Source organism: Lissotriton vulgaris, chromosome 7 (assembly GCF_964263255.1).
Source record: "Lissotriton vulgaris chromosome 7, aLisVul1.2, whole genome shotgun sequence".
Taxonomy (NCBI): Eukaryota; Metazoa; Chordata; class Amphibia; order Caudata; family Salamandridae; genus Lissotriton; species Lissotriton vulgaris.
Window position 1 is genome coordinate 1,486,383,211 of NC_141695.1, and position 19,877 is coordinate 1,486,403,087.

Below are 19,877 nucleotides of genomic sequence, written 5' to 3' on the forward strand. Positions count from 1 at the left end.
ACAGAGCAATGTAGGCATCAACATTGCATGTATGCACACCAGAGGGTGACCAGAGAAGGCAAAGATTGCCCCTCTGCGTGGCGGAGGCCAGGTAGAAGGGGGGTATGTTTCAAGTATTTCTCTACATCTGAAGTACTGGTCATCCTGCTTGGAGTGGGCACACAGTATTCAGGTAGGCAGCTCAACTACTTTAATCACCAATGTAGGACTAGCTTGGTAGTCCTTGATTTTTAACAGGATAACTGTCGCAGTTACAAAGAAGAAAGGGATTAGGCCACCATTCTCAAGTCAGATTGTGTGGAAGACATCAAAGTGACAAGTACATCCAGTAGGAGAGGGCCATGGTATTAAGAGAATGGAGCTTTCCTTCTCTCTCAAGGATTGGCTATGCCCATCCTCAAAACATGTTGAGGGGGCAATACATGCAGCTTTAAGGACCGATCTAGAGATTTTCTGCGAGGACCCTCTGCTGACAGAAGGGACCTGCTGCTGCAGGTTTAACCCTCAATCATTATCTGCATCAGGATGAGCAGTATGGAGTCTAACAAGGGACAGGACCTTCCCTGCCTGCAAAGTCACACCTGTCACTGCGCACTGCTCTACGAGGCATTCCATTGCCCCTTGATCTTAGAATCAACCAGCATACAACTGCTGATGCGCATTAAACTGCATGCTCTTCAGCCCTTTTTCCACTTCTAACAGGGATAACCTTAGGGATGAGTAAAGTGACATTCCCAATGGGCTTGACCACGGCAAAAGGTAAACTTGGCAATGCAGAAAAGGGGTGTCACTGCACTCTATTCTGCATCACTCAAATCTACGCCACTTAATTCGACTCCTGTCTACTCTAGATCGCTCTACTCTATGCCAATGCACTCTACCCCACACTACTCTTCTATGTACCGCTGCACTCATCGCCACTGCACTCTACACTACTCTGAAACAATCTACTCTACACAACTCTATTCCGCTCTGCAACATTCCACTCCATGCCACTGCATTCTACCCTGCGCCACTCCACTGCAGTCTACACCACTCTACTCTATTGCACTAAACACCACTTTACTCAAAACCAATACACTCAACGCCAATCTAAACTACTGTTCACCACTGAACTCTATGGCTCCACACTCTACACCTCTACTCTGCACCACTCTACTTTATGCCTGTGCACTCTACTATGTGCCTCTGCACAACGCCTCTACTGTGCACCACGCTATTCCATGCCAGTGTATTCTACTATGCGCCTCTGCACTCTACACGTCTGCACCACTCCATTCTACCCCAATTGCACACGGTCACTCTACTCTGCAAGACTGCACTCTACTCTACTCTACCGTGCACCACTCCTCTCTACGTCACTGCACTCTACCCCCAATGGACTCTACACCACTTTACTCAAAGCCAATGTATTATATGCCAATCTACTCGGCAACACTGTACTTTACACCACTTAACTAATGTCCACTCTGCGACACTCCACTGCATTCTAAAATGCTCTCCTCCATTAAACTCTGTTTAACTTACTGTATGACACTCTACTGCACACCACTCCACAACACTACTCCACTCTATGCCTTTCGACACTACTCCACTCTACGACGCTCTACGCCACTACACTGCACTTTATTCTACAACACACTACACCACTTTACTACACCGCTCTACGCCACTATGACATTCCACTCTCATACACTACTCCACTCTATGCCACTGCACAATTTACTCAATTTCAATTTCAAAGTGCTTTATCCGGTTTGTAAAGAAAATACAACCATATAGCAACAAACATAAAAATGTACACAATACTAAAGCAAGTTACCATGATTATAAAAACATAATGCATCAGGATAGATCTCATAGTAGTAAAAACCCTATACAGTTAATTCTGTATCTAATATACATTTGGCAGCATTTATAGAACATAAACCTTAAAACATTTGACAAATGCATTTAACTGTAATATTGACAATTATACGACCTTTAGTTATGTGCAAATATGCAGTTAAAGTGCCAAGTTTCGACGCTATGTGCAATTTAGCAAATCAAGAGAAAGGTTCGGCAACATCCTTCCTAAAGTGCAATATGCAATTAGCAGCACTTAATCTAACTAAACACAGAAAAAATAAAAATAGATAAAAATAGATAAAACAGAGTGCAAGTGCTATGCCATTCCAACAGTGCATATTATACAATAGAAGCAATTAATCCAACATACATGTATGTGCAAATTAGCATAATAAAGTGCATGATGTCAACAACAGCTTATTTTAAAGTGCACAGTACATTTAGCAGCTAGAAAATTCATATAATTATTGATTTTCTTGCAAAAATACATTTTAAAATATAAGTGCACAATTTACTCCACTCTGTGTCACTCTAATCCACAATCCTCTAGTCCACTCTATATTACTCAACTCTACGCCCTTCCACTTTATGACACTCTACTCACTCCACAACACTTTACACCACTTTACGCCCGCCACTCCATGACACTATACTTCATGACACTCAACTCTATACCACTCTACGGCTCTCTATGCCGCTCCATAACACTCTTCTCTTTCACTTTACGACACCCTGCTCCACTATCATTTACCCCACTAACTTTAACCATGCTGAACAGCAGCCACACTGGTGTACAACAGGGCTAAGATATACTCGCAAAGTGACTAGCTCCTCCATAGGCGAAATCCAATAGCTTTGCCAATGCGTGTTTCCTTCAAGCATGTTCCTAGTCAAGAGCTCTGCCTCACAGCCCAGCCCATACCTTCTCTTTCACAGCAGAGAGCACACCCAACAATTTACCAGTTCCACAGGGTTTGTGAGCAGCTATTCTCAAAACTCCGCTAGAGGTACCTTATTTAGGTACACCATATTTTAGCTCTGGACTCCTTGCCCTAATGGTGCCTATTACTCTCACTGCAACTAAACCATGAGGCTGTCATGCTGGTAAAGGAGGAGCACCAACCATCCTATACCCTCTGACAGGGAAGTTTCTTTACTAAACATAGCTGAAACATATAAACAGATTATTCTGACAAAGTTGTAGAGTGATGAAGATGTGTTGGTAGGGAAGAGGTTTACTGAGAAAGCAAGGAGGAGGTGCTCTTCTGCCTCCCAGTACTGCTTACAACTGTCAACCTTCTAACCACCTTACATCTAGAACTAACTCCATGCCAACCAGCTAACCTGAATACCACAAATCCTCCCTCTTAATAATGCATTATACATAATACAGCAGAAAATTACACAAACTCTAGAATAAAATAAAAAGACAATAATAATAAAAATATTATCACAAAGATCAATCGTCACAAAACTATGGAGCATGTAACTACGCCCCCCCCACCCCATTACAAAATCTTGAAACTTCTACGATAGAACAGTAGATGTCTCCAGGCGAGTGAAGACCCCAGGTTTTGCAGGCAAATCAATGAACCCATTATTGCTCGACTAAGCAAAGCTTCCAACAGGTTATCCATCACCGGACTATAGTCATGGTTTTCCCCATCTTCACACTCATTACTGGGTACAATATCATCACTATGAATCTCAATATACCCAGACAACCCGGCATCCTTCAGCACATGTTCATTTTCCTGGCACAACCACACATAAGATTTAGTAATATATTCATGAAAAGTCACATCAAGTTTCTAAGTCAAAACCTTATTACATCTCAACAGTCTTCTAAAGTGTCAAACCTTTCTATCACTCACCGCTGACTTTGAGTAAACTTTCTTCACTTTAAGTGGGTCAGAGTGATTACTTCAACCTTTATTAGTTTGAATATCAAGTCTGACCCTTATCCAAACACCTGGTACCAAGCGTACGTGTTTCACATCATGTTTCTTGTTGTAAAACTCTTTATACACGCTTTTCACCTTCACTAAGTTACCCTTGACAACAGAGGGAGACCCTTTGCTCTGTACCTTCATATTCATCCATGCAGTGGTGTCCTTGGTAAATGGTTCTCTTCCCCTCAAAGTCCTTAAGATTGTAACCAGTCACGGTAGGAGTGATTCTGTACGCCCATATTACGCTTCCCAACTCTTTTCCCCAATCCAGGCCAGATTTAGTGATAGCTTGCACACTACCCATCATCACTATTAAATTGTTCTACAGAACAATTTCGGGCAGGATGATAAAGCAGAGTCTGTTTGCCTATAAAGCCATTTCTGGACAGAAAGGTCACCAACTTGTCAGCAATAAATTGTGGACCCTTGTCACTCAACAAGGATATGGGACTTCCCTCCCTCAAGAACATTTTCTCTAGGAAGGAAACTACTGTAGTCATATTTACCTTATTGCAAACTTCAAACCACAGCCATTTGGAGTACAGGTCCAAGAGAACAATTACGTATTTAGACACACCCCACAAGTCTTAAATTGGCCGAAGCACATCAATTCCCTACTCATCCCAGGGATTTTCCAGACACTTGTCATTTCCTAGAGAAGGTCAGAAAACTGACAGATATTTATACGAATTAACACAATAAGCATTAGCTCTTGCAAACCTATATGCATCTACAACTGGCCACCAATATGAGGTCTTCACTCTTCTCTTCAATTTGACTAGCCCAAAACATTTCCTTCTCAATCACAGAAAAGTTCTGCTCAGCAGGATACAAGAAATGAGACGCCTATGCCACAGTACATTTAGAGGGATTAGCAGAAATCTGTGTCAATACAGCACTTAGTCCCGTGCCACTGGCATCAGTCGTCACAACACTGCAGGTACTAGTATCAAACCCTTGTAAAAGGACTGTAGCACAAATAACCTGTTTAATAGTCTCAAAGTCCTTATGCAATTCTTCACTCCACTTAAACTCTTGCCGCTCTTCCAATAATTGCCTAAATCCTCACACATTTGGAATAAAATTCTAATAATCAAAAAAATCTGATCTGACCTCCTCCTTGGAAGATGGTATTGATGTGTTGCTAATCGACTTATTGATGTTCCTTTTTGGAAAAATACCCTCTCTACCAACTTTACAGACCGAATGGCGTACTTGCACTTCCTCGGTTCAGCAGTCAACCCCCTTAGCAGCTAGTCTTTCTAAAACAAACTTCAACCTGTGGTCATGTTCTTGTTTGTCTCTACCATTAATGAGTATATTATCTTGTAAGTAAGTTACACCTTTGAGGTCCTTAAATAATAAATACATTAGTATAAATACATCCAATGATTATGCCTAAATACTCCGTGGACATGGTGGTGGCAGGGTTCAAGTAGTTTGATAACAAACCTGGTCCGGCAGGCTGATATGTGCCCAAGATGGAGCAAAAATCCCTTGAAAACATCTGGTACATTTGTCTTGAGCTGGGGAAGGTCCCTACTCAGTACTTAAAGGACACACAAGGTGGTCGGTGCTTTATTTTCTTTCTCTGGAACAAGGGATGGCAAATGAGGACACAAAAAAAAAAATAATAATAATAAATAAATAAATAAATAAAAAATACATTTGACACTGGAACACAGCTGCAGTCAACGCAAGACCGAATGCTATGCACACAAATCAGTAACACCCAAATGGTGTGATGAATGAGGGTAAACTTCTGCTAGCCTGGTGAAGTGGAATCTGGTGATAAGCAGACGTTAGACCGATTGTGGAAAGCCACTAGACACCTTTAGTTGTTGCCAAAAGCTCATTGATCCAGAAAGTGGACACTCATCCACCACAATGTTTTAGTTGAGATCCCTAAGATCAATGCACAATCTTATCTGCTTGTTGGACTTTCGAGTCACAACCAAGGGTGCCAACTATTCTGCACTTTCCACTGGTTCAATAATTCCATTTCTCTCCAATGTATCTCACTTTTCCATCACAACCTCTCTCAAACTCGGGGTACATTTCTCACTTTATGAGACACTGGTTCCGCATACTCCAACACGATCCTCTGCGTAAATCCATCCCACACAGAACACTGCACAATAGCATACAATGAACCTGAGTACGCAACAATTTGTATACCCACTCCGCCAATCCTCATCCAACATGATGATTTCTTCGTAGCAATGCTATCAATTTCCATCAATGCTCAGGATGCTGTCATCACACAGCAACTCGTTCTCCACCTCATGCTCCATATCAGGAATATCCATCACAAGTTTCATAGTGGCACTTCCATTCCTTTTCCTACATACCTCCGCCAAATGACTGGTGAGCCAACAATAGAACATTTGGACCTTAACGCCTGGCAGTTTTTGTCTAGTTAAATATCTCTTATTGCAACCCCTGAAACAAGTTGGGCGTTTGTCACTTTTAGAATTGTCATTTACAGATTAGTGACAAAGCTCTTTCCAGGTGGTTTCCAGTTCATCTCCCCACCCGATGGACTTGAAACATTACTGAAACACATTCTACTTCCTCCTTGCTATAATGCAGCTTTAGCACCCTTTTTGGACATCTCTGCCTTCTTGAAAATGGCAATAATTTCATGTAATAAAGCATCACCACACATCCAGAACTTCTCTTGAATACTAGAATTATTAGCATGCATAATGATTTGGTCCCGAATTAGTTTGTCATGCAAGGGAACAAACTTGCATGAAATTGTGAACTTCCTTAGTGCAGATCAGGCCCAGTTCTAGCGGGTGGGCCGGGTGGGCCAGGCCCACCCAAAGATGAGCCTGGCCCACCCAAACAGGAGCCTTGGCCCTCGCAGTGAGGGCTTGAAGGCAGGCGTGCAACGCACAGGTCTTGTGTGTCTGCCCGGGGAGACAGCTTCCCGGGCGCACACACACACACACAGACAGTTTAAGATTATTGCAGCATGGTGAAAGGGCACAAATCCTTTCTTTGACAAAGGTAACCTTTGATAACCTTTGCCTACGGCCCTGCTGCGTTGATATTTCTTTTTCTGTACTGCGCAGGGGAAAAGTGGTCTGTTTGTTCCTAGTCACACCCTGACCCCTGCAGCTGCTTATCACACCAGGCTGTGACACAAAGTTTGACTAATGGAGTAGGTAAGAGAATGTGTTACAAAAAAAATTCTTTTTCAAATCTGACAGCCCCAGCAGGACACATACTTCGTATGTGCTTCATTTAAACAGTTTTTATCATTTCATCATAGCCGATGCTGGTCAACAACAAAACAATACAAAATGCCCAGATAAAGCTGGTGATTAATGATCCTGCTTTAGAGCAATCGTTTGTCTGTTAGTATTTTTTAAATGCAGATGCACTGTATTTTATGTGGATAGCTCAGTGGGTTACTGCCTTTGTCACAGAGATCCTTGTGTTACTTCAGAAGTTACAATCCTGACAAAAGGCAGTGAACAATGAACTGCAACCAAAGAGCTGCAAACAAACATGAATGGTATAATTAGAACTTCGCTTTTTAGGTCTCGCGACCTATCAATGCGCGCAAGCACATTGAGCAGAGCGAGAATTCAAGTGCTCGAAATCCTCGTCAAACCAAGGGATTCTTGCGCTGTTGTTTTCATTAAGTTCGCGTGAATCATGTGACCAAACAAGCATGCGCATTCACGGCCGCACAGCACATCAAAGGGCTTCGCCCAGCGTGTGCTGTGCGGCTTCTCCTCCCCTAATTACCAGCTTCCCCCATGTCTCCCTTGTGTGCTTCTCTCGTAGGCTCTCCCGCCCCCATCCGGCTTCCCTCCGGCCATTTGCCACACTCCTTGCCTCTGTCTTGCCTCCCCCTCCATTCTCCTCCCCTCTCTCGCATTCCCGCCCCCATCCGGCTTCCCTCCGGCCACAGTACTGGCACTTTAATTTTAATCTCATCTCTAACGTGAGACTTGTTTGAATAGAACACGAGGGTAAAAGGAATCTATCCAAACCTCCCATTCAGATTCCATTCAAATCACTCCAGATCCCGTAACCAGTATCTTTAAACAACCAGTGCAGCGCTTTTCACGTTTCTTCAGCTGCCGCCACCGGCGCCGCTATGATGCCATATCTCCCTTGTGTGCTTCTCTCGTAGGCTCTCCCGCCCCCATCCGGCTTCCCTACGGCCATTTGCCACACTCAAACACTCACACCCAGTCATAAGCACTTTTAAAAAGTATCTTGAAAAGAGGACACTCCTTTCGGGATCAGAGGTGTGAGATGCTGCATCACTATGGCAAGAGTGCTTTGTGCATGACCCTGAATCCATTCCCAAAACTGTGGTTTTCTGCATCCATGGCACACAGGGATATTTCAACAGCTGAAATGTCCATTAGAACTGTTATTTTATATTGTGGCTTGTATCAAACCGCTGCTCTGCAAGGCGCCACGTTCTGCACAAAGCAAGAACTAATTGCCAGCTTATGAACCTCCTACACAAGATTCTCTTAGCAAACACACCACAGACTACACGTATATGGGTTTTAGGGATGCCTGCAGACCTAATCACCTCACAATTATCCCATATTTACATACGCCTTACCAAGCCTGCGCCAATGGCAGCAGAGAGATATAGCACATACGTGTAGACTGATCACACAGATGTGTGCATAAAACAGTAGAGACGTCCTACTACACAGACATGAAAGCCTCAGGCATGAGATAGCAGAGTTACCTTTCTGGCTACACTGTTCGTAAGACAGGAAGGTTATCCCTCAAGTTACACTGACCTTACAGGCTCAAGTGTGAGGCAGCAGAGCTCTCACTGAGTTTATGCAGCTATTTCAAACTCAGGGCTAAAACAGTGGCACTATCTGTGAGGGTTATACAGATATTTAAGACTCGGCCTTCAGACAGCAGAGCTGTCCTTGAAGTCACATATAGCAGACAGCAGAACTATCTCTTAGGTTACACCCATTTTCCATGCTCAGGCCTGCGGCTGCTGACTACCCCATGGTGCACAGATCGGTTAGGTTTAGGCCTGGGCCAGCACACTCCGCTTCAGACAGGAGATCTACAAATCAGGTTACAGAGATTTCACCGGCTCGGGTCACGTCAGGTCACAGTTATCCCTAAAGTTATGCAGAACTTGTATGCGTGAACCTAAGGCAGCAGAGCTGCCCTTCATATTATACCGATCCGATGGGCTTATTCTCAAACGACACCTTTGATCCAGGTGAAAAGATATGAAAAGGTTTAAATACTAGATGTATAGCTGCCTATGCTGCAGGGGTCCAAGGGGATTAGGCTATAGACCGCAAGCCTATCCCTCAATATTACACGGACAGAGTGCAGAATCCCTGCTAGGCAGATCTACTCTTCAGGTTACACAGATCTTGCTGAATCATGCTTTAGGTAGCCAAGATACTCCAGGTCACAGATCTTGCTGACTAAGCACCTTTCTGCAGCACTGGAGACGCCTGGAAAGATTACAAGACACCTGTGTGATTTTGGACACGGTAGTAGCCGAGCGCTATAAAAGACCCGAATAACATAACATAACATAACAGTCCATGGTCAGGTGGAGGTAGTAATGAAGAGGGATTCTCCCTGAGGGCTCGCACAAAGGGAGCCCGAGAAGTGTCACTTGCCTGATACTCCCACCTCAGAAACCTCCTCTTCCCATCAAAGGAACATTACACGGAAAAAACACTTTTTGTGAGTGATAATATTAAAAAGAGATTTGGAAAAGAGTGAGTTTTACTGGGCCTTGTAAGACTAAGAAGAGATAAAGGAGGGCACTTAAGCAGGCCTGCCTAGACATATATGCGACAAATCGAGCCCGCAGTGGCCCACCCAAATGCGTCCTTGGCCCACCCAATTAAAAATTCCTGGAACCGGGCCTAGTGCAGATGTGTACCCTCACACTGTTTCAGTTTTTACTTTGCTTCTGTTGAGAAAAAAGTTTATCTGTCAATGGCTGTGCAGACAGAAAGTTGGTAGTAGCAGTCTAAATCCTATAACGTATCCTTAAACACATCTGTTTCTGCACATATTCTTGTCTTCTTTTCCATCTGACTAAATACACATAAACCTTCAGGACCCAAAATGAGCAATAAACTTTTTTTCACATGGGGTTTGTGATTAGAGCGTTCCGATGAGCGTGTGCGCATCACCAATGGATAAGCTGAAGAGTTCCGATGAGGGTGTGCGCAACACCAAGGGATAAGCTGAAGAGTTCCAATGAGGGTGTGTGCATCACCGATAGATACGCCTCAGAGGTGCCACAGCCGCAACCCCTGTGGAGTGCAAGTCTCTGTTGCTGTTGTGTTCACTGAAGAACATATTGTACTAGAAAGAGCATTAACAAACAGCCAAGTCCAGAGAGGAACGTATTGTACAAGGCAGCAGTTTTAACAAGCGGATGGGCCTCAATTGTGTACCATGCGGACTTTTATCGCGGGATCCTTCAGTTGAGGATCACGAGGAACGAGCTCACTGAGGCTTGCGGAACGTGCACTAAGCAGTTGTCACTGGAAATGGGCGGGTCATTTGACGTGCATGTGCTGAGTGGCCTACAACCCCCACTCCAAGGCCAAAACTTTGCCCGAACTCACATTCAACCAAAATTCTTTCGGTACACTCGGGCTCGCCAAGGGGTGCTGGCACAGTCAAAATCCCCCACTCTTCCCTCCTGCAACACCGGCGTCCTCCTCGCTTACTCTCTCACCATGGACACCACACAGATTCTTCAGTGAATGGCAGGAACAAAGGTACGATCCTTGTCACCAAATTTGTAAAGTGATGAAACCATATTGGTAGGAAATATGTTTATTGAAAGAGCAAGCAGGAGGCGCCGTTATGCCTCCCAGTACTGCTTACAACTGTCAACCTTCTAACCAAATTACATTCTAAAACCAACACCGTGGCAACCAGTTGTCCTGGATAAAGGTAGCAATTGTGGACACAGTAAGTATCAGTATCACAGCATTTTGAAAAATCATTAAACATCCAAAACTCAGAAACCAAGAAAACCCAACGAAAGTAGTTTATATAAATATTCAGCATGTGGCAAGCAGGCAGTTGCAAAGATTCTCAGAATCTCACACCTTTCTGTGGCTAGGAGTAAGTGCCAAGATAATGTTTACAACAGGGGACTCGATGTACAAAAGTGTGTACGCTAAGAAATTATTTCAACAAGGAATAATCAATAGCTACGCTCCCTTGCCAAATCTGAGATTTGTAAGCAAGCACCTTCTAATAGTAACCGAAACAGGAAACTCACAATAAGGGACGAGGTACGCAAGGTATAGTGACTGTGAATGCGGAACACAAATAATCATATTTACAAAAAAGTTGTAGTTTTAATTTGCCTCTCTGACATTTTTCATCCCAAAGAGTACTTAGAAAGCTCAGGGTTTTAGCGTTTCTTAACTACCTAAACACGTGTTATTTCTTTGTATTGACTGAAAAGCAAAGCCGTAAAATAACACTTATTCTCTCCTGAGCATCTACTACCGTTTTCCACTGCCTTGTGCATCCAAAAAAAATAAGGGGATCTTCAAGAAGCCGATTTTGTTGTTCTTACATACATAGGCTGGTTTGGCAAAACTCAACGCCGAAGCGCAGACCCCACCGCCTCTCAAAAATGGCCTGTTTACAGCCAGCTGATACGGTTTGTTTACTTTCCTTGGTACTTAAAAGGAACAGCAAAGTCTTAAATAACGTCATAACATATACACGGCAACCACTTCCAGCGTTCTGCCATTTGAGCGGACAGGCCTGAAACGAAGCACCCCATTTGAAGTGGCAACCAGAAGTATACCTTACAAACTAGGACATCCCGTGATCTGCCTTCAAATGCTATGCGGTGAGAAGGCGTCCACCCATTTAAGGGCCCGGCCCTCTTTATGCCCTGCCTTACCAAATGAGGCTGGCTGAAGCCGAATCGAAGAGGACTGGCCAACAAAAGTAGAATTAGCCCCTTCAAAAAGTTGGACTGATGCCCTACAAACTGGAAAAAATACACCTCCTATTCATACCCGGAGGAGGGCGGGGTATAGTTAAATGCAGGCTATATCCTGGGGCGTGATGTTTATCTAAAGACATGGGCATATGTGCGAACTGGTTACTTACATTAATTGAGGTTAGCCTTCCATAGAGACAAATCAAAATTTAGATGAGAGAATTGCTAACTTCCATTTTAGGGAGAAGGGAGTAAGAAGTCTGCTTACATGGTAAATTCCGGGGCTGTCAAAATCAACGTTCGAATTTAGAAGTTTAATGAAAATTAATAGGCTTTTCTACCTTCTCTTTTTTAGTTTTTGGAGGTCCCAAAGCTTTGAAACGGATCCAATGTAGGATGCAATGTATGCCTACGAACATTGTGCTTTTTGAAACAAATGGCTTGAGTATGTACATTAGGCCTCTCATGAATGAGTTGTCAAAGACTGAGTACTGTTTAAAAACAAAACGTAAGTTATCTGTTAATTAATTACAGTTACCGTACTTCTCTCTGGTAAAAGATTCAGGTGCACCCTTCAAAGGACACAAAACAGCCTTTCTTCAAACTAACAGCCTTTCTTCAAGCTATCTTAACGAGAAACAGACTTGTCATTTCTTAGCCTGAAAACAATACCTGTAAAACTTGACTGGAGAAACAATTTTTAATAGTATAATTGTACGAGACAAGTGGCGGACAAAGGAGGGGGTACCAAGTAGGACACTAGAACTCAAGACGTTTGTCCGCCAGATCAAGGGAATCCGCTTAGCCTTTGCCACTGGACTGTAGTAATGAACCAGAGAGAGATAACTACTCTCAGTGTGGACTGTGAGGGGTATCCACTGACCCTGGGTCAGGCAATGCAGGACGAAGGTGTGGAGAGCCACCCACTGTACCTGTGACAACACTTGACTAGATTAGGGCCAGAGATCAGCCCACTGGACACACCCCCAATAGTGCACCCCCCCACCATCAAAAAGTTCGCCGAGACTCTCGCTAACACTGACAGCCCACCACAATGGCAGTTCACACCTGCTGTAATAGTCCCTGAGTTGCAGCAGCTAAGCGAGCGCCTCTACCGCAAGGACGAGCAGTGAGCAGTCCCTTACCTGCCCGCGGCCCCTGCAATCCTCTCCGAAGATGGCGGCAGCCCGTCTAAGCAGTTCCCGGGGTGGAGCAGGGCAAGAGACAGCCGACAACAACCGGAACACCGCGCACGCGCATCACAGAAGGTTAAGGTGCGTGCGACATCGGAGACTACCAATACACTCCCAGCTTTCTGACTAACCACGTGACCGGAAACGAACTGTGCATCTGTCATCCTTGGCATTCACGTGACATTGCATGGGACTACACTTCCCAGCAGCATATGTGATAAGAAGTGGAATGCAGAAATACGACTGCATAGTGTTTGGTTCCCCGATAGCGAAGCATCTTTTGGGCGTTCTTCGCAGCAACGCGTCCTGACGGCCACATGCAAAGTTTGTATTCTATTGGGTAATTGCGCCTCGATTTGCAAGCTACCGTTTTGGAGCGTGACCGGCAGTGTGTACACTAAAAGTCCTAAAAGAAAGGGGGGGACTAACCAATTTCGGCATTATGCTGAATGATATAATGGCACGTGACATCATCACAAGAAGTGACATCGCCTCTTAAGACCTCACACATATGTTTATTTTTTTTTTTTTCATGGTTAACATCTCTGTAATTTTTTATTGTATATAAAAAAAATATATATTTACATGGAGCATACATGAGTGGCGGAAAGGAAGAGGAGAAAAAGAAAAGAGAAAAAAAGAAGGCGCGGGGGGGGGGGTATAGTGATATTGTCCCGCAGTAGTTCGTTCCTTGCCATGGTGCGTGGGGTCGCGTGGGGTCGGATAGTTCTACTGGTCCAAAAAGGAATAAGAAGTCCGTTATCCGAGTCATGCTTGGCGTTGTCTTCTTTCCCCCCTTTGATCTGCCTGGTGGGTATAGCACCCCGGACGATAGAGAGGGTAGAGAGTGATAGAGGTAGGAGATAGGAGGAGAGTGTTCTTCCTAGCCGGTTTCTCTTGTTGGAGTGTCGGTCCCTGTGGTGTGTCCCTCGGTGGCTGTGTAGTGTCTGGTGTCTGCGCCTAGGGGGGTTTGTGTGATGAAAGGTAGAGGTCTAAGGGCCTCCACATGTTTGATTGCCTGTGTGTTTTCGGTGTATATTTCGCTGTAATGTTGTCTGCCCCTCTTAGGAAAGTGACCCAGTTGAGCCACGCCTGTGGTGTCGCTTTTGTGGTGTCTTTCCAGTTACTTAGGATTATTTTGACTGCAGCCGTCAACAGTAGGTCAATGAGGTCGCGGTCTTCTGTCGTTGTGATGGACGGGGATGCAAAGCCCAGGACTAGACTTGGAAAATCTATGTGTATGGCTACACCAGTGATGTCATTGATAAGCTTCCCCGTTCTATTCCAGAAATCCTTGATCTGAGGGCAGCTGAGTAAGAGATGCTCTAAATCCCCTCTACCTTCGTTACAGTTCCAGCATGTGTCGCTCTCTCGGATCCCCAGGGTGGATAGGCGGGCCGGTGTCCAGTAAGCCTTGTGCACTAACCAGTATTTGGTCTGATTCAGTGAAGCAGTTACCTTTTTCCTAGTGGTAGATCTCCACAATTCGGCCTTTTCTGTTTCGCCTAGTTCCTTCCCTGCTACAGTCCCCCAGAAGTTTGTGACCTTGTCATTGAGTTTGGTGTATTTGGGGCGTAGGGCTCTGTAGAGGTGTGCTATTTGGTGTCCTGTTTTGTTGAGATTGGCTGCAAGCTGTGAGAGCGAAGGTGTCTGGCTTGTGAGGTTTGCCTTCCTAATAGCTACTTTTATTTTCAGGAAGTTGTATAGTTCTATGTTTTGTAGGTTGTGCGCTTCCTTGAGTGTGTCAAACGTTGTGTTCTCGCCTTGCCTTAGAAGGTCGTGGGCCGTGGAAATTCCCTGTCCGTACCACACAGGCATGTCCAGAACCTTATCCCTGTATTTTAAGGTGGGGTTGTGCCAGAGGGATTCAAATTGGCCTCCCCTGATGCTTGTTGGCAGTGTTCTGTCGACGCTCAGTAGAGCTGTCTTTGTGTTCTTGAGGACGGGGTTCTCCCTCACTGCTGGGTGGCGTGTGGCTGTCAGGAGTGTTATGGGGTTCATGCCTTTTAGTAGGCCACGCTCAAAAGATAGCCATGCTGGGGTGTATTCCTTTCTTGGGTCTAGCCAGTGTAGTCCCTGTCTAGCTATGCATGCCGTCTGGAATCGCTTGAAATTCGTTATGTTCAGGCCGCCTTGTTCTTTAGATAGCCTTAGCTTGTGTAGGCTTATTCTTGGTTTCTTCCCCCTCCAAAGGAAGCTGTTTAGTATCTTGTCAAGTGTCTTGTGGAAGCTCTCTGTGTTAGTCAGTGGGAGCATTGTTAGCATATAGTTGACCATCGGTGAGAGCATCATTTTGATTGCTTCTATCCTTCCCCACCATGTTGTAAACTTGGGGGACCACCCTTCTACTTTGTCCTTGATTTTCTGTATCGTTGCGTGCTCGTTGTGTTCCAGTGTCATTCTTAGGTCCCTCTCGAAGAGGATGCCCAGATATTTTATAGGTTTTGGTTGCCATGTTAGTCCTGATGTTCCTAATACTGTTCTTGTTGCGTGGATGTTTAAAGGTTTGCATTCAGATTTGTCTCTGTTAAGTTTGTACCCAGAGACCTTGGCGTAGTTGTCGATGGTGTCAGTCAGTGCTTTTATGGATCTCTCTGGGTCTTCCGTGACTATTAGTACGTCATCTGCGTACGCCGCTAGCTTGAAAGTCTCTCCCCCTATTGGTATCCCTACAATGTCCACATTAGTTCTGATCATCGTTAGGAGCGGTTCTATGGCTAGCAGGAATAGGGCTGGTGACAGGGGGCATCCTTGTCTAGTTCCCCTTCCCAAGTTGAGTATGTTTGATGTGCCTCCGTTGATCACCACCCTTGCTTTGGGGTTCTCATATAAGGCCATCACCATCTTCCTATAGTTTGGACCTAGCCTGAATTTCCCCATACACTGATCCAAGAAGGGCCATGAGACTCTATCGAAGGCTTTCTCAGCATCTAAGGCTATCATGACTGCTGCGTTGTCGCTACGTGAGGAGTGGTTAATTACGTGGCATAGGAGTCTCGTGTTGTCATGTGACATGCGGTTTTTAAGATAGCCTACTTGCGAGTTGTGTATGAGTTTCGGAAGGTATGCGTTGAGTCTATTGGCTAGTATTTTTGCGTAGATTTTGCAGTCTACATTGATGAGGGAGATCGGTCTAAAGTTCTTCGCCTCTGTTGTGTCTTTCCCTTCCTTGGGTATCACTATTATATTTGCCTCCGCCATTGAGGGTGTCATGTGTCCACTCTGGGCGCATGCTGTGAATACCTCCCTCATTGTGGGTTTGAGTATGTTCAGGTATTGCTTATAGAAGCCAGCTGTGAAACCGTCTGGCCCCGGTGCCTTGTTATCTTTGAGGCTTTGCGTGGCTCTCTCTATCTCATCCTCCGTTATGGGCATTTCCAGGATGTCTCGTTCTTGGTCTGTCAGTGTGGGTGTGGCTATGTTCGCTAGTAGTTCTTCCCCCCCATCATTTTGCAGTGTATCATCTTTTGTGTACAGTCCCTCGTAGAAGTCCCTGAAGACTTCTAGGATTTCTTTGTTTGAGGTCTGGGATATGCCGTGTTTGTCTTTGACGGCTCCTATCGTGTGGTGTCTCTGCTTTCCTCTCAGGTAGGACGCTAGGTTTTTGCCCGCTTTGTTTGCGGTACATAGATTAATTGATTTATATTTATTGATCCAAGTGCCCGCCCTCTCGCTCAGTATTCTGTTCAGTTCGTACTTTAATTTAGTTAGGTTTGTGAGTGTGTTCCTGTCCTCTATTCTGGCTATGTGGCTGTTCTCAAGTTTTTTAATTTCCTTCTCTAGGTCTGCAACTTTCTTGTTCCTGTCTTTGTTCATCCTTCCTTTGACTGTCATGACTGTTCCCCGGATGGTGGCCTTCAGGGCGTCCCATAGGACTTCCCTGCTTGTGTTTGGTTTATCGTTTAGTAGTAGGTATTCTTTTATTGCCTCCTCTATTTTGGCTCTCGCTGGGGCGTTTTGGAGCAGACTGTCATCGAATCGCCATCTGCGGGTCGGCTCGTCGTTGTGTCTGCCCGATAGTGTTAGGCTTATGTGTGAGTGGTCTGATATAGTTCTGGGTCCTATTTCCGTGTGGTCTATGAGGTGAGTATGTGTTTCTGACATCAGAATGTAATCGATTCGGCTGTATGAGTTGTGTGGGTTGGAGTAGAAAGTATACTCCCTGGCGTCTGGGTTACTTATGCGCCAAGGGTCTCTTAGACTTAGTTTGGAGCAGAGATTCTTAAGGATGTGGGGATTGTTTGTTGATTGGCTTGGTCTGTATGGATGCTTATCAATTGCTGGGTCTAGGACTTGGTTCATATCCCCCGCCACGATCAGCAGGTCTCCTAGAGGTAGTGAGTACAGTTGTGCGCCCACCCCCTCCCAAAAAGTTTTGTCGTCACTGTTGGGACCATATATGTTAGCTACATGGAATGTCTCCCCCGTCCTTCTGAGTGTCGTGATAAGCATTCTCCCTTGCGTGTCTGCTTGACAGTCTACCACTTCTATTTTGGAGTGTTTGCTTATAATTGTTACTACCCCATTCTTCTTATTCTGTGCTGGTGAGCCCTGCACCTCACCTATCCAATTGGCCCCTATGCGGCTGATGTCCTCTGCTTGCAATCTTGTTTCTTGGAGTATATATATGTCGCTCTTAAGTTTCCTAAGGTGTTCGAGTACTTTCCTCCTTTTCACCGGGCTATTCAGACCCTTGACGTTTAGGGACACTATCTTGATGTCAGACGCAATGCTACTCTTGTTGCTGTTTATCATTTACAATGCTCTGGTTTTCGCATTTGCAGTGGCCTTTCTCTGCGTCTTTTCGGTCTGTGTGTGGGGCCATCCCCCTTCTCCTGCGTGTACTTCTCCCCCGTGTGAGTATAAAGAGAAAGATAGAAGGATAGAAAGATAGAGTACAGATGATAGTGAGTAGACCCATGTATGTGCTCCCCGCTCCCCCCGTTCTTTCCCCCCCTCTCCCCCGATTGTCCCTCCCCCCCTCCCTTACTTGCTGAGTGGGTGTGCGACGACAAAGTTCCTTTGCTCCGCGTCTTTTCCCTGAGGTAGTGTCGGTTTTCTTCCTTGATGTAGCTTGATTGAGGTGGAAATGGTACCAAGGACAGAGCCTGGCACCCTGCTCTGCTGCGGCTTGATTGTCTCGTTTAGATAGTGCCATGGTTGACCTTGGATTTGATGTACTAGCTGCCGCTCTTCATTCTAATTATAGTACTTTTTATTTCCCGCTGCGGGTTTTAATGAGGTAGGTATTTCCCGTATGGGTTTAATGAGGTAGATATGTTCCTTGTGCCATTGGTGATTTTATTCCTTTTCTTTTTACTTCGGCGTTTAACGCGTTCACCTATTCAGATTGTCCATTCTCATCCGGTGAGGCGCTTCTTTTCGCTGCTCCTGGGCTTCTGTTATCCTCCATCTCTTCCACGGGTGGGCCTTGCAGGTATCTCCTTAGTTCCTCCGGGCTATCAAAAATCATTGTCTTCCACTTGTCCATTACTTTGAATCTGGCAGGACCAACGAAGCTGAAGGTGGCTCCTCTTCTGCGTAGTGTTTCTCTGAGGGCCAGGAATCCCTTTCTTGACTCTACCGTGGGTTTGGAGTAGTCTTGGGTTAGAACGATCTTGCTGCCTTCCCACTTCAGGTTCTGGTTCTTTCTAGCAAAGGCGAAGATGGCGTCTGTTTGGCTTAGTCTAAGCGGGCTGCATATTATTGCTCTCGGCCCCTTTCCTGTTGTGGGCTTTCCTGCTGGTATTCTGTATGCCTTTTGCACCTCGAACCTTCTGTCGAATGTGATGCCGGTGAGTTTGGGGATCATCTCCTCTAGCATTGCTGCGCATGATCCCGCTTTGTCTTCTGTCCCCTCCGGCACTCCTAGGATCCTTACGTTGCCTCTTCTTGCTCTATCGTCCTTCTCAGCAAGCTGTTTTTGAATGGCTTTCGTGGTTTTCTGCAGCTCGGCTATGGCTTTGGTGTTGTCCCTTGTTTCATCCTCCACTGCACTTATTCTGCCTTCTGTCGCTTCGATTCTTGTAGTGGCTTTGTGGAGGTCCGCTCTTATAGCCGCCATCTCGAGCTGCATGTTCTCCACCTTGAGTTTTGTATCTTTTCCCACTTCGATCCCTTCATTTACTCTCCGCAGGATCGTTTCTAGGGTGGCCGTCTCACCCCTGTTGTTTTTCAGAGGCGACCCTTGGTTGTCTATCTTCGGTTTTTTTTGGTCACCAGCTGCTTTCCCTTCGTTGCCTGCCATTGTTATAATGCCCCTCCTTGATAGGATGCTGCCTAGCCTCCCTTCCGCTACGGTAGTCTTGGGCAGTCCTGTCGCCTTTGATGTTGTCTCTGAGATGCCTTGCAGTCTGTATCTGCTCGGTTCCCGGATGTGCCTTGTTCTGGTCTTTGCCTTAAGACCTGCCAGCGTGTGCCTTGTCTCGTTCGTGTTCTGTCTTGCTGCTTTGCCAACTGGGCGCTGGGGCTGCGTGCTTACGTCTGGCGCTCAGGGGGGGTAGGCTGGATGTTATGTTTGTTTTAACTGGCCCTGCCTGATGCCTTTAATGTGTGCTGCGCACTTGCTCTGCTCTGTGTGCCTTTAAGGGTCTTGGTCCTGCCCTTGCTGTGACGTTGTCTTTGGCCTCTCGCTGACCCCTCTGACCTCTTCTCGGCTCAAATTTGCGTTGTTTGTACCTTTTTTAATATGTTCTCGCCCTTGCTTAACTTCATGTGCTCCTTGGCGTACTCTTTTGGTGTCCGGCTTCTCTTGCTGCAGCTGATTGCGTCCTGGCCTGCTGACTGCTACTGCTTACTGCTGCTGCAGTTTTGCTGTGTGGCTGCGTGCCCCTCGTTAAGTCTCCGGACCCCGCTGTGAGTGCCGCGCCTCCTGGTTTTAATTAACTATACAATAAAGTTTCTTCTTCAGTCCTGGTGCAG

The 19,877-nt window shown here is 45.4% G+C and overlaps 1 protein-coding gene across 3 annotated transcripts in view; it reads right to left on the bottom strand.

Moving 5' to 3' along the window:
• The window catches only part of ITCH (itchy E3 ubiquitin protein ligase), a 1,274,207-nt gene that overhangs the window by 1,254,245 nt on the left and 85 nt on the right, over positions 1-19,877 (bottom strand). The window contains exon 1 of one of the 3 annotated variants that reach the window (XM_086932291.1): positions 12,909-13,080. The exons of the other annotated variants lie outside the window; for them this stretch is intronic. The gene's annotated coding sequence lies outside the window, so the exon portion shown is untranslated. Of the gene's footprint in view, positions 1-12,908; positions 13,081-19,877 lie in introns of those variants that run through there. 3 annotated transcript variants of the gene reach the window in all.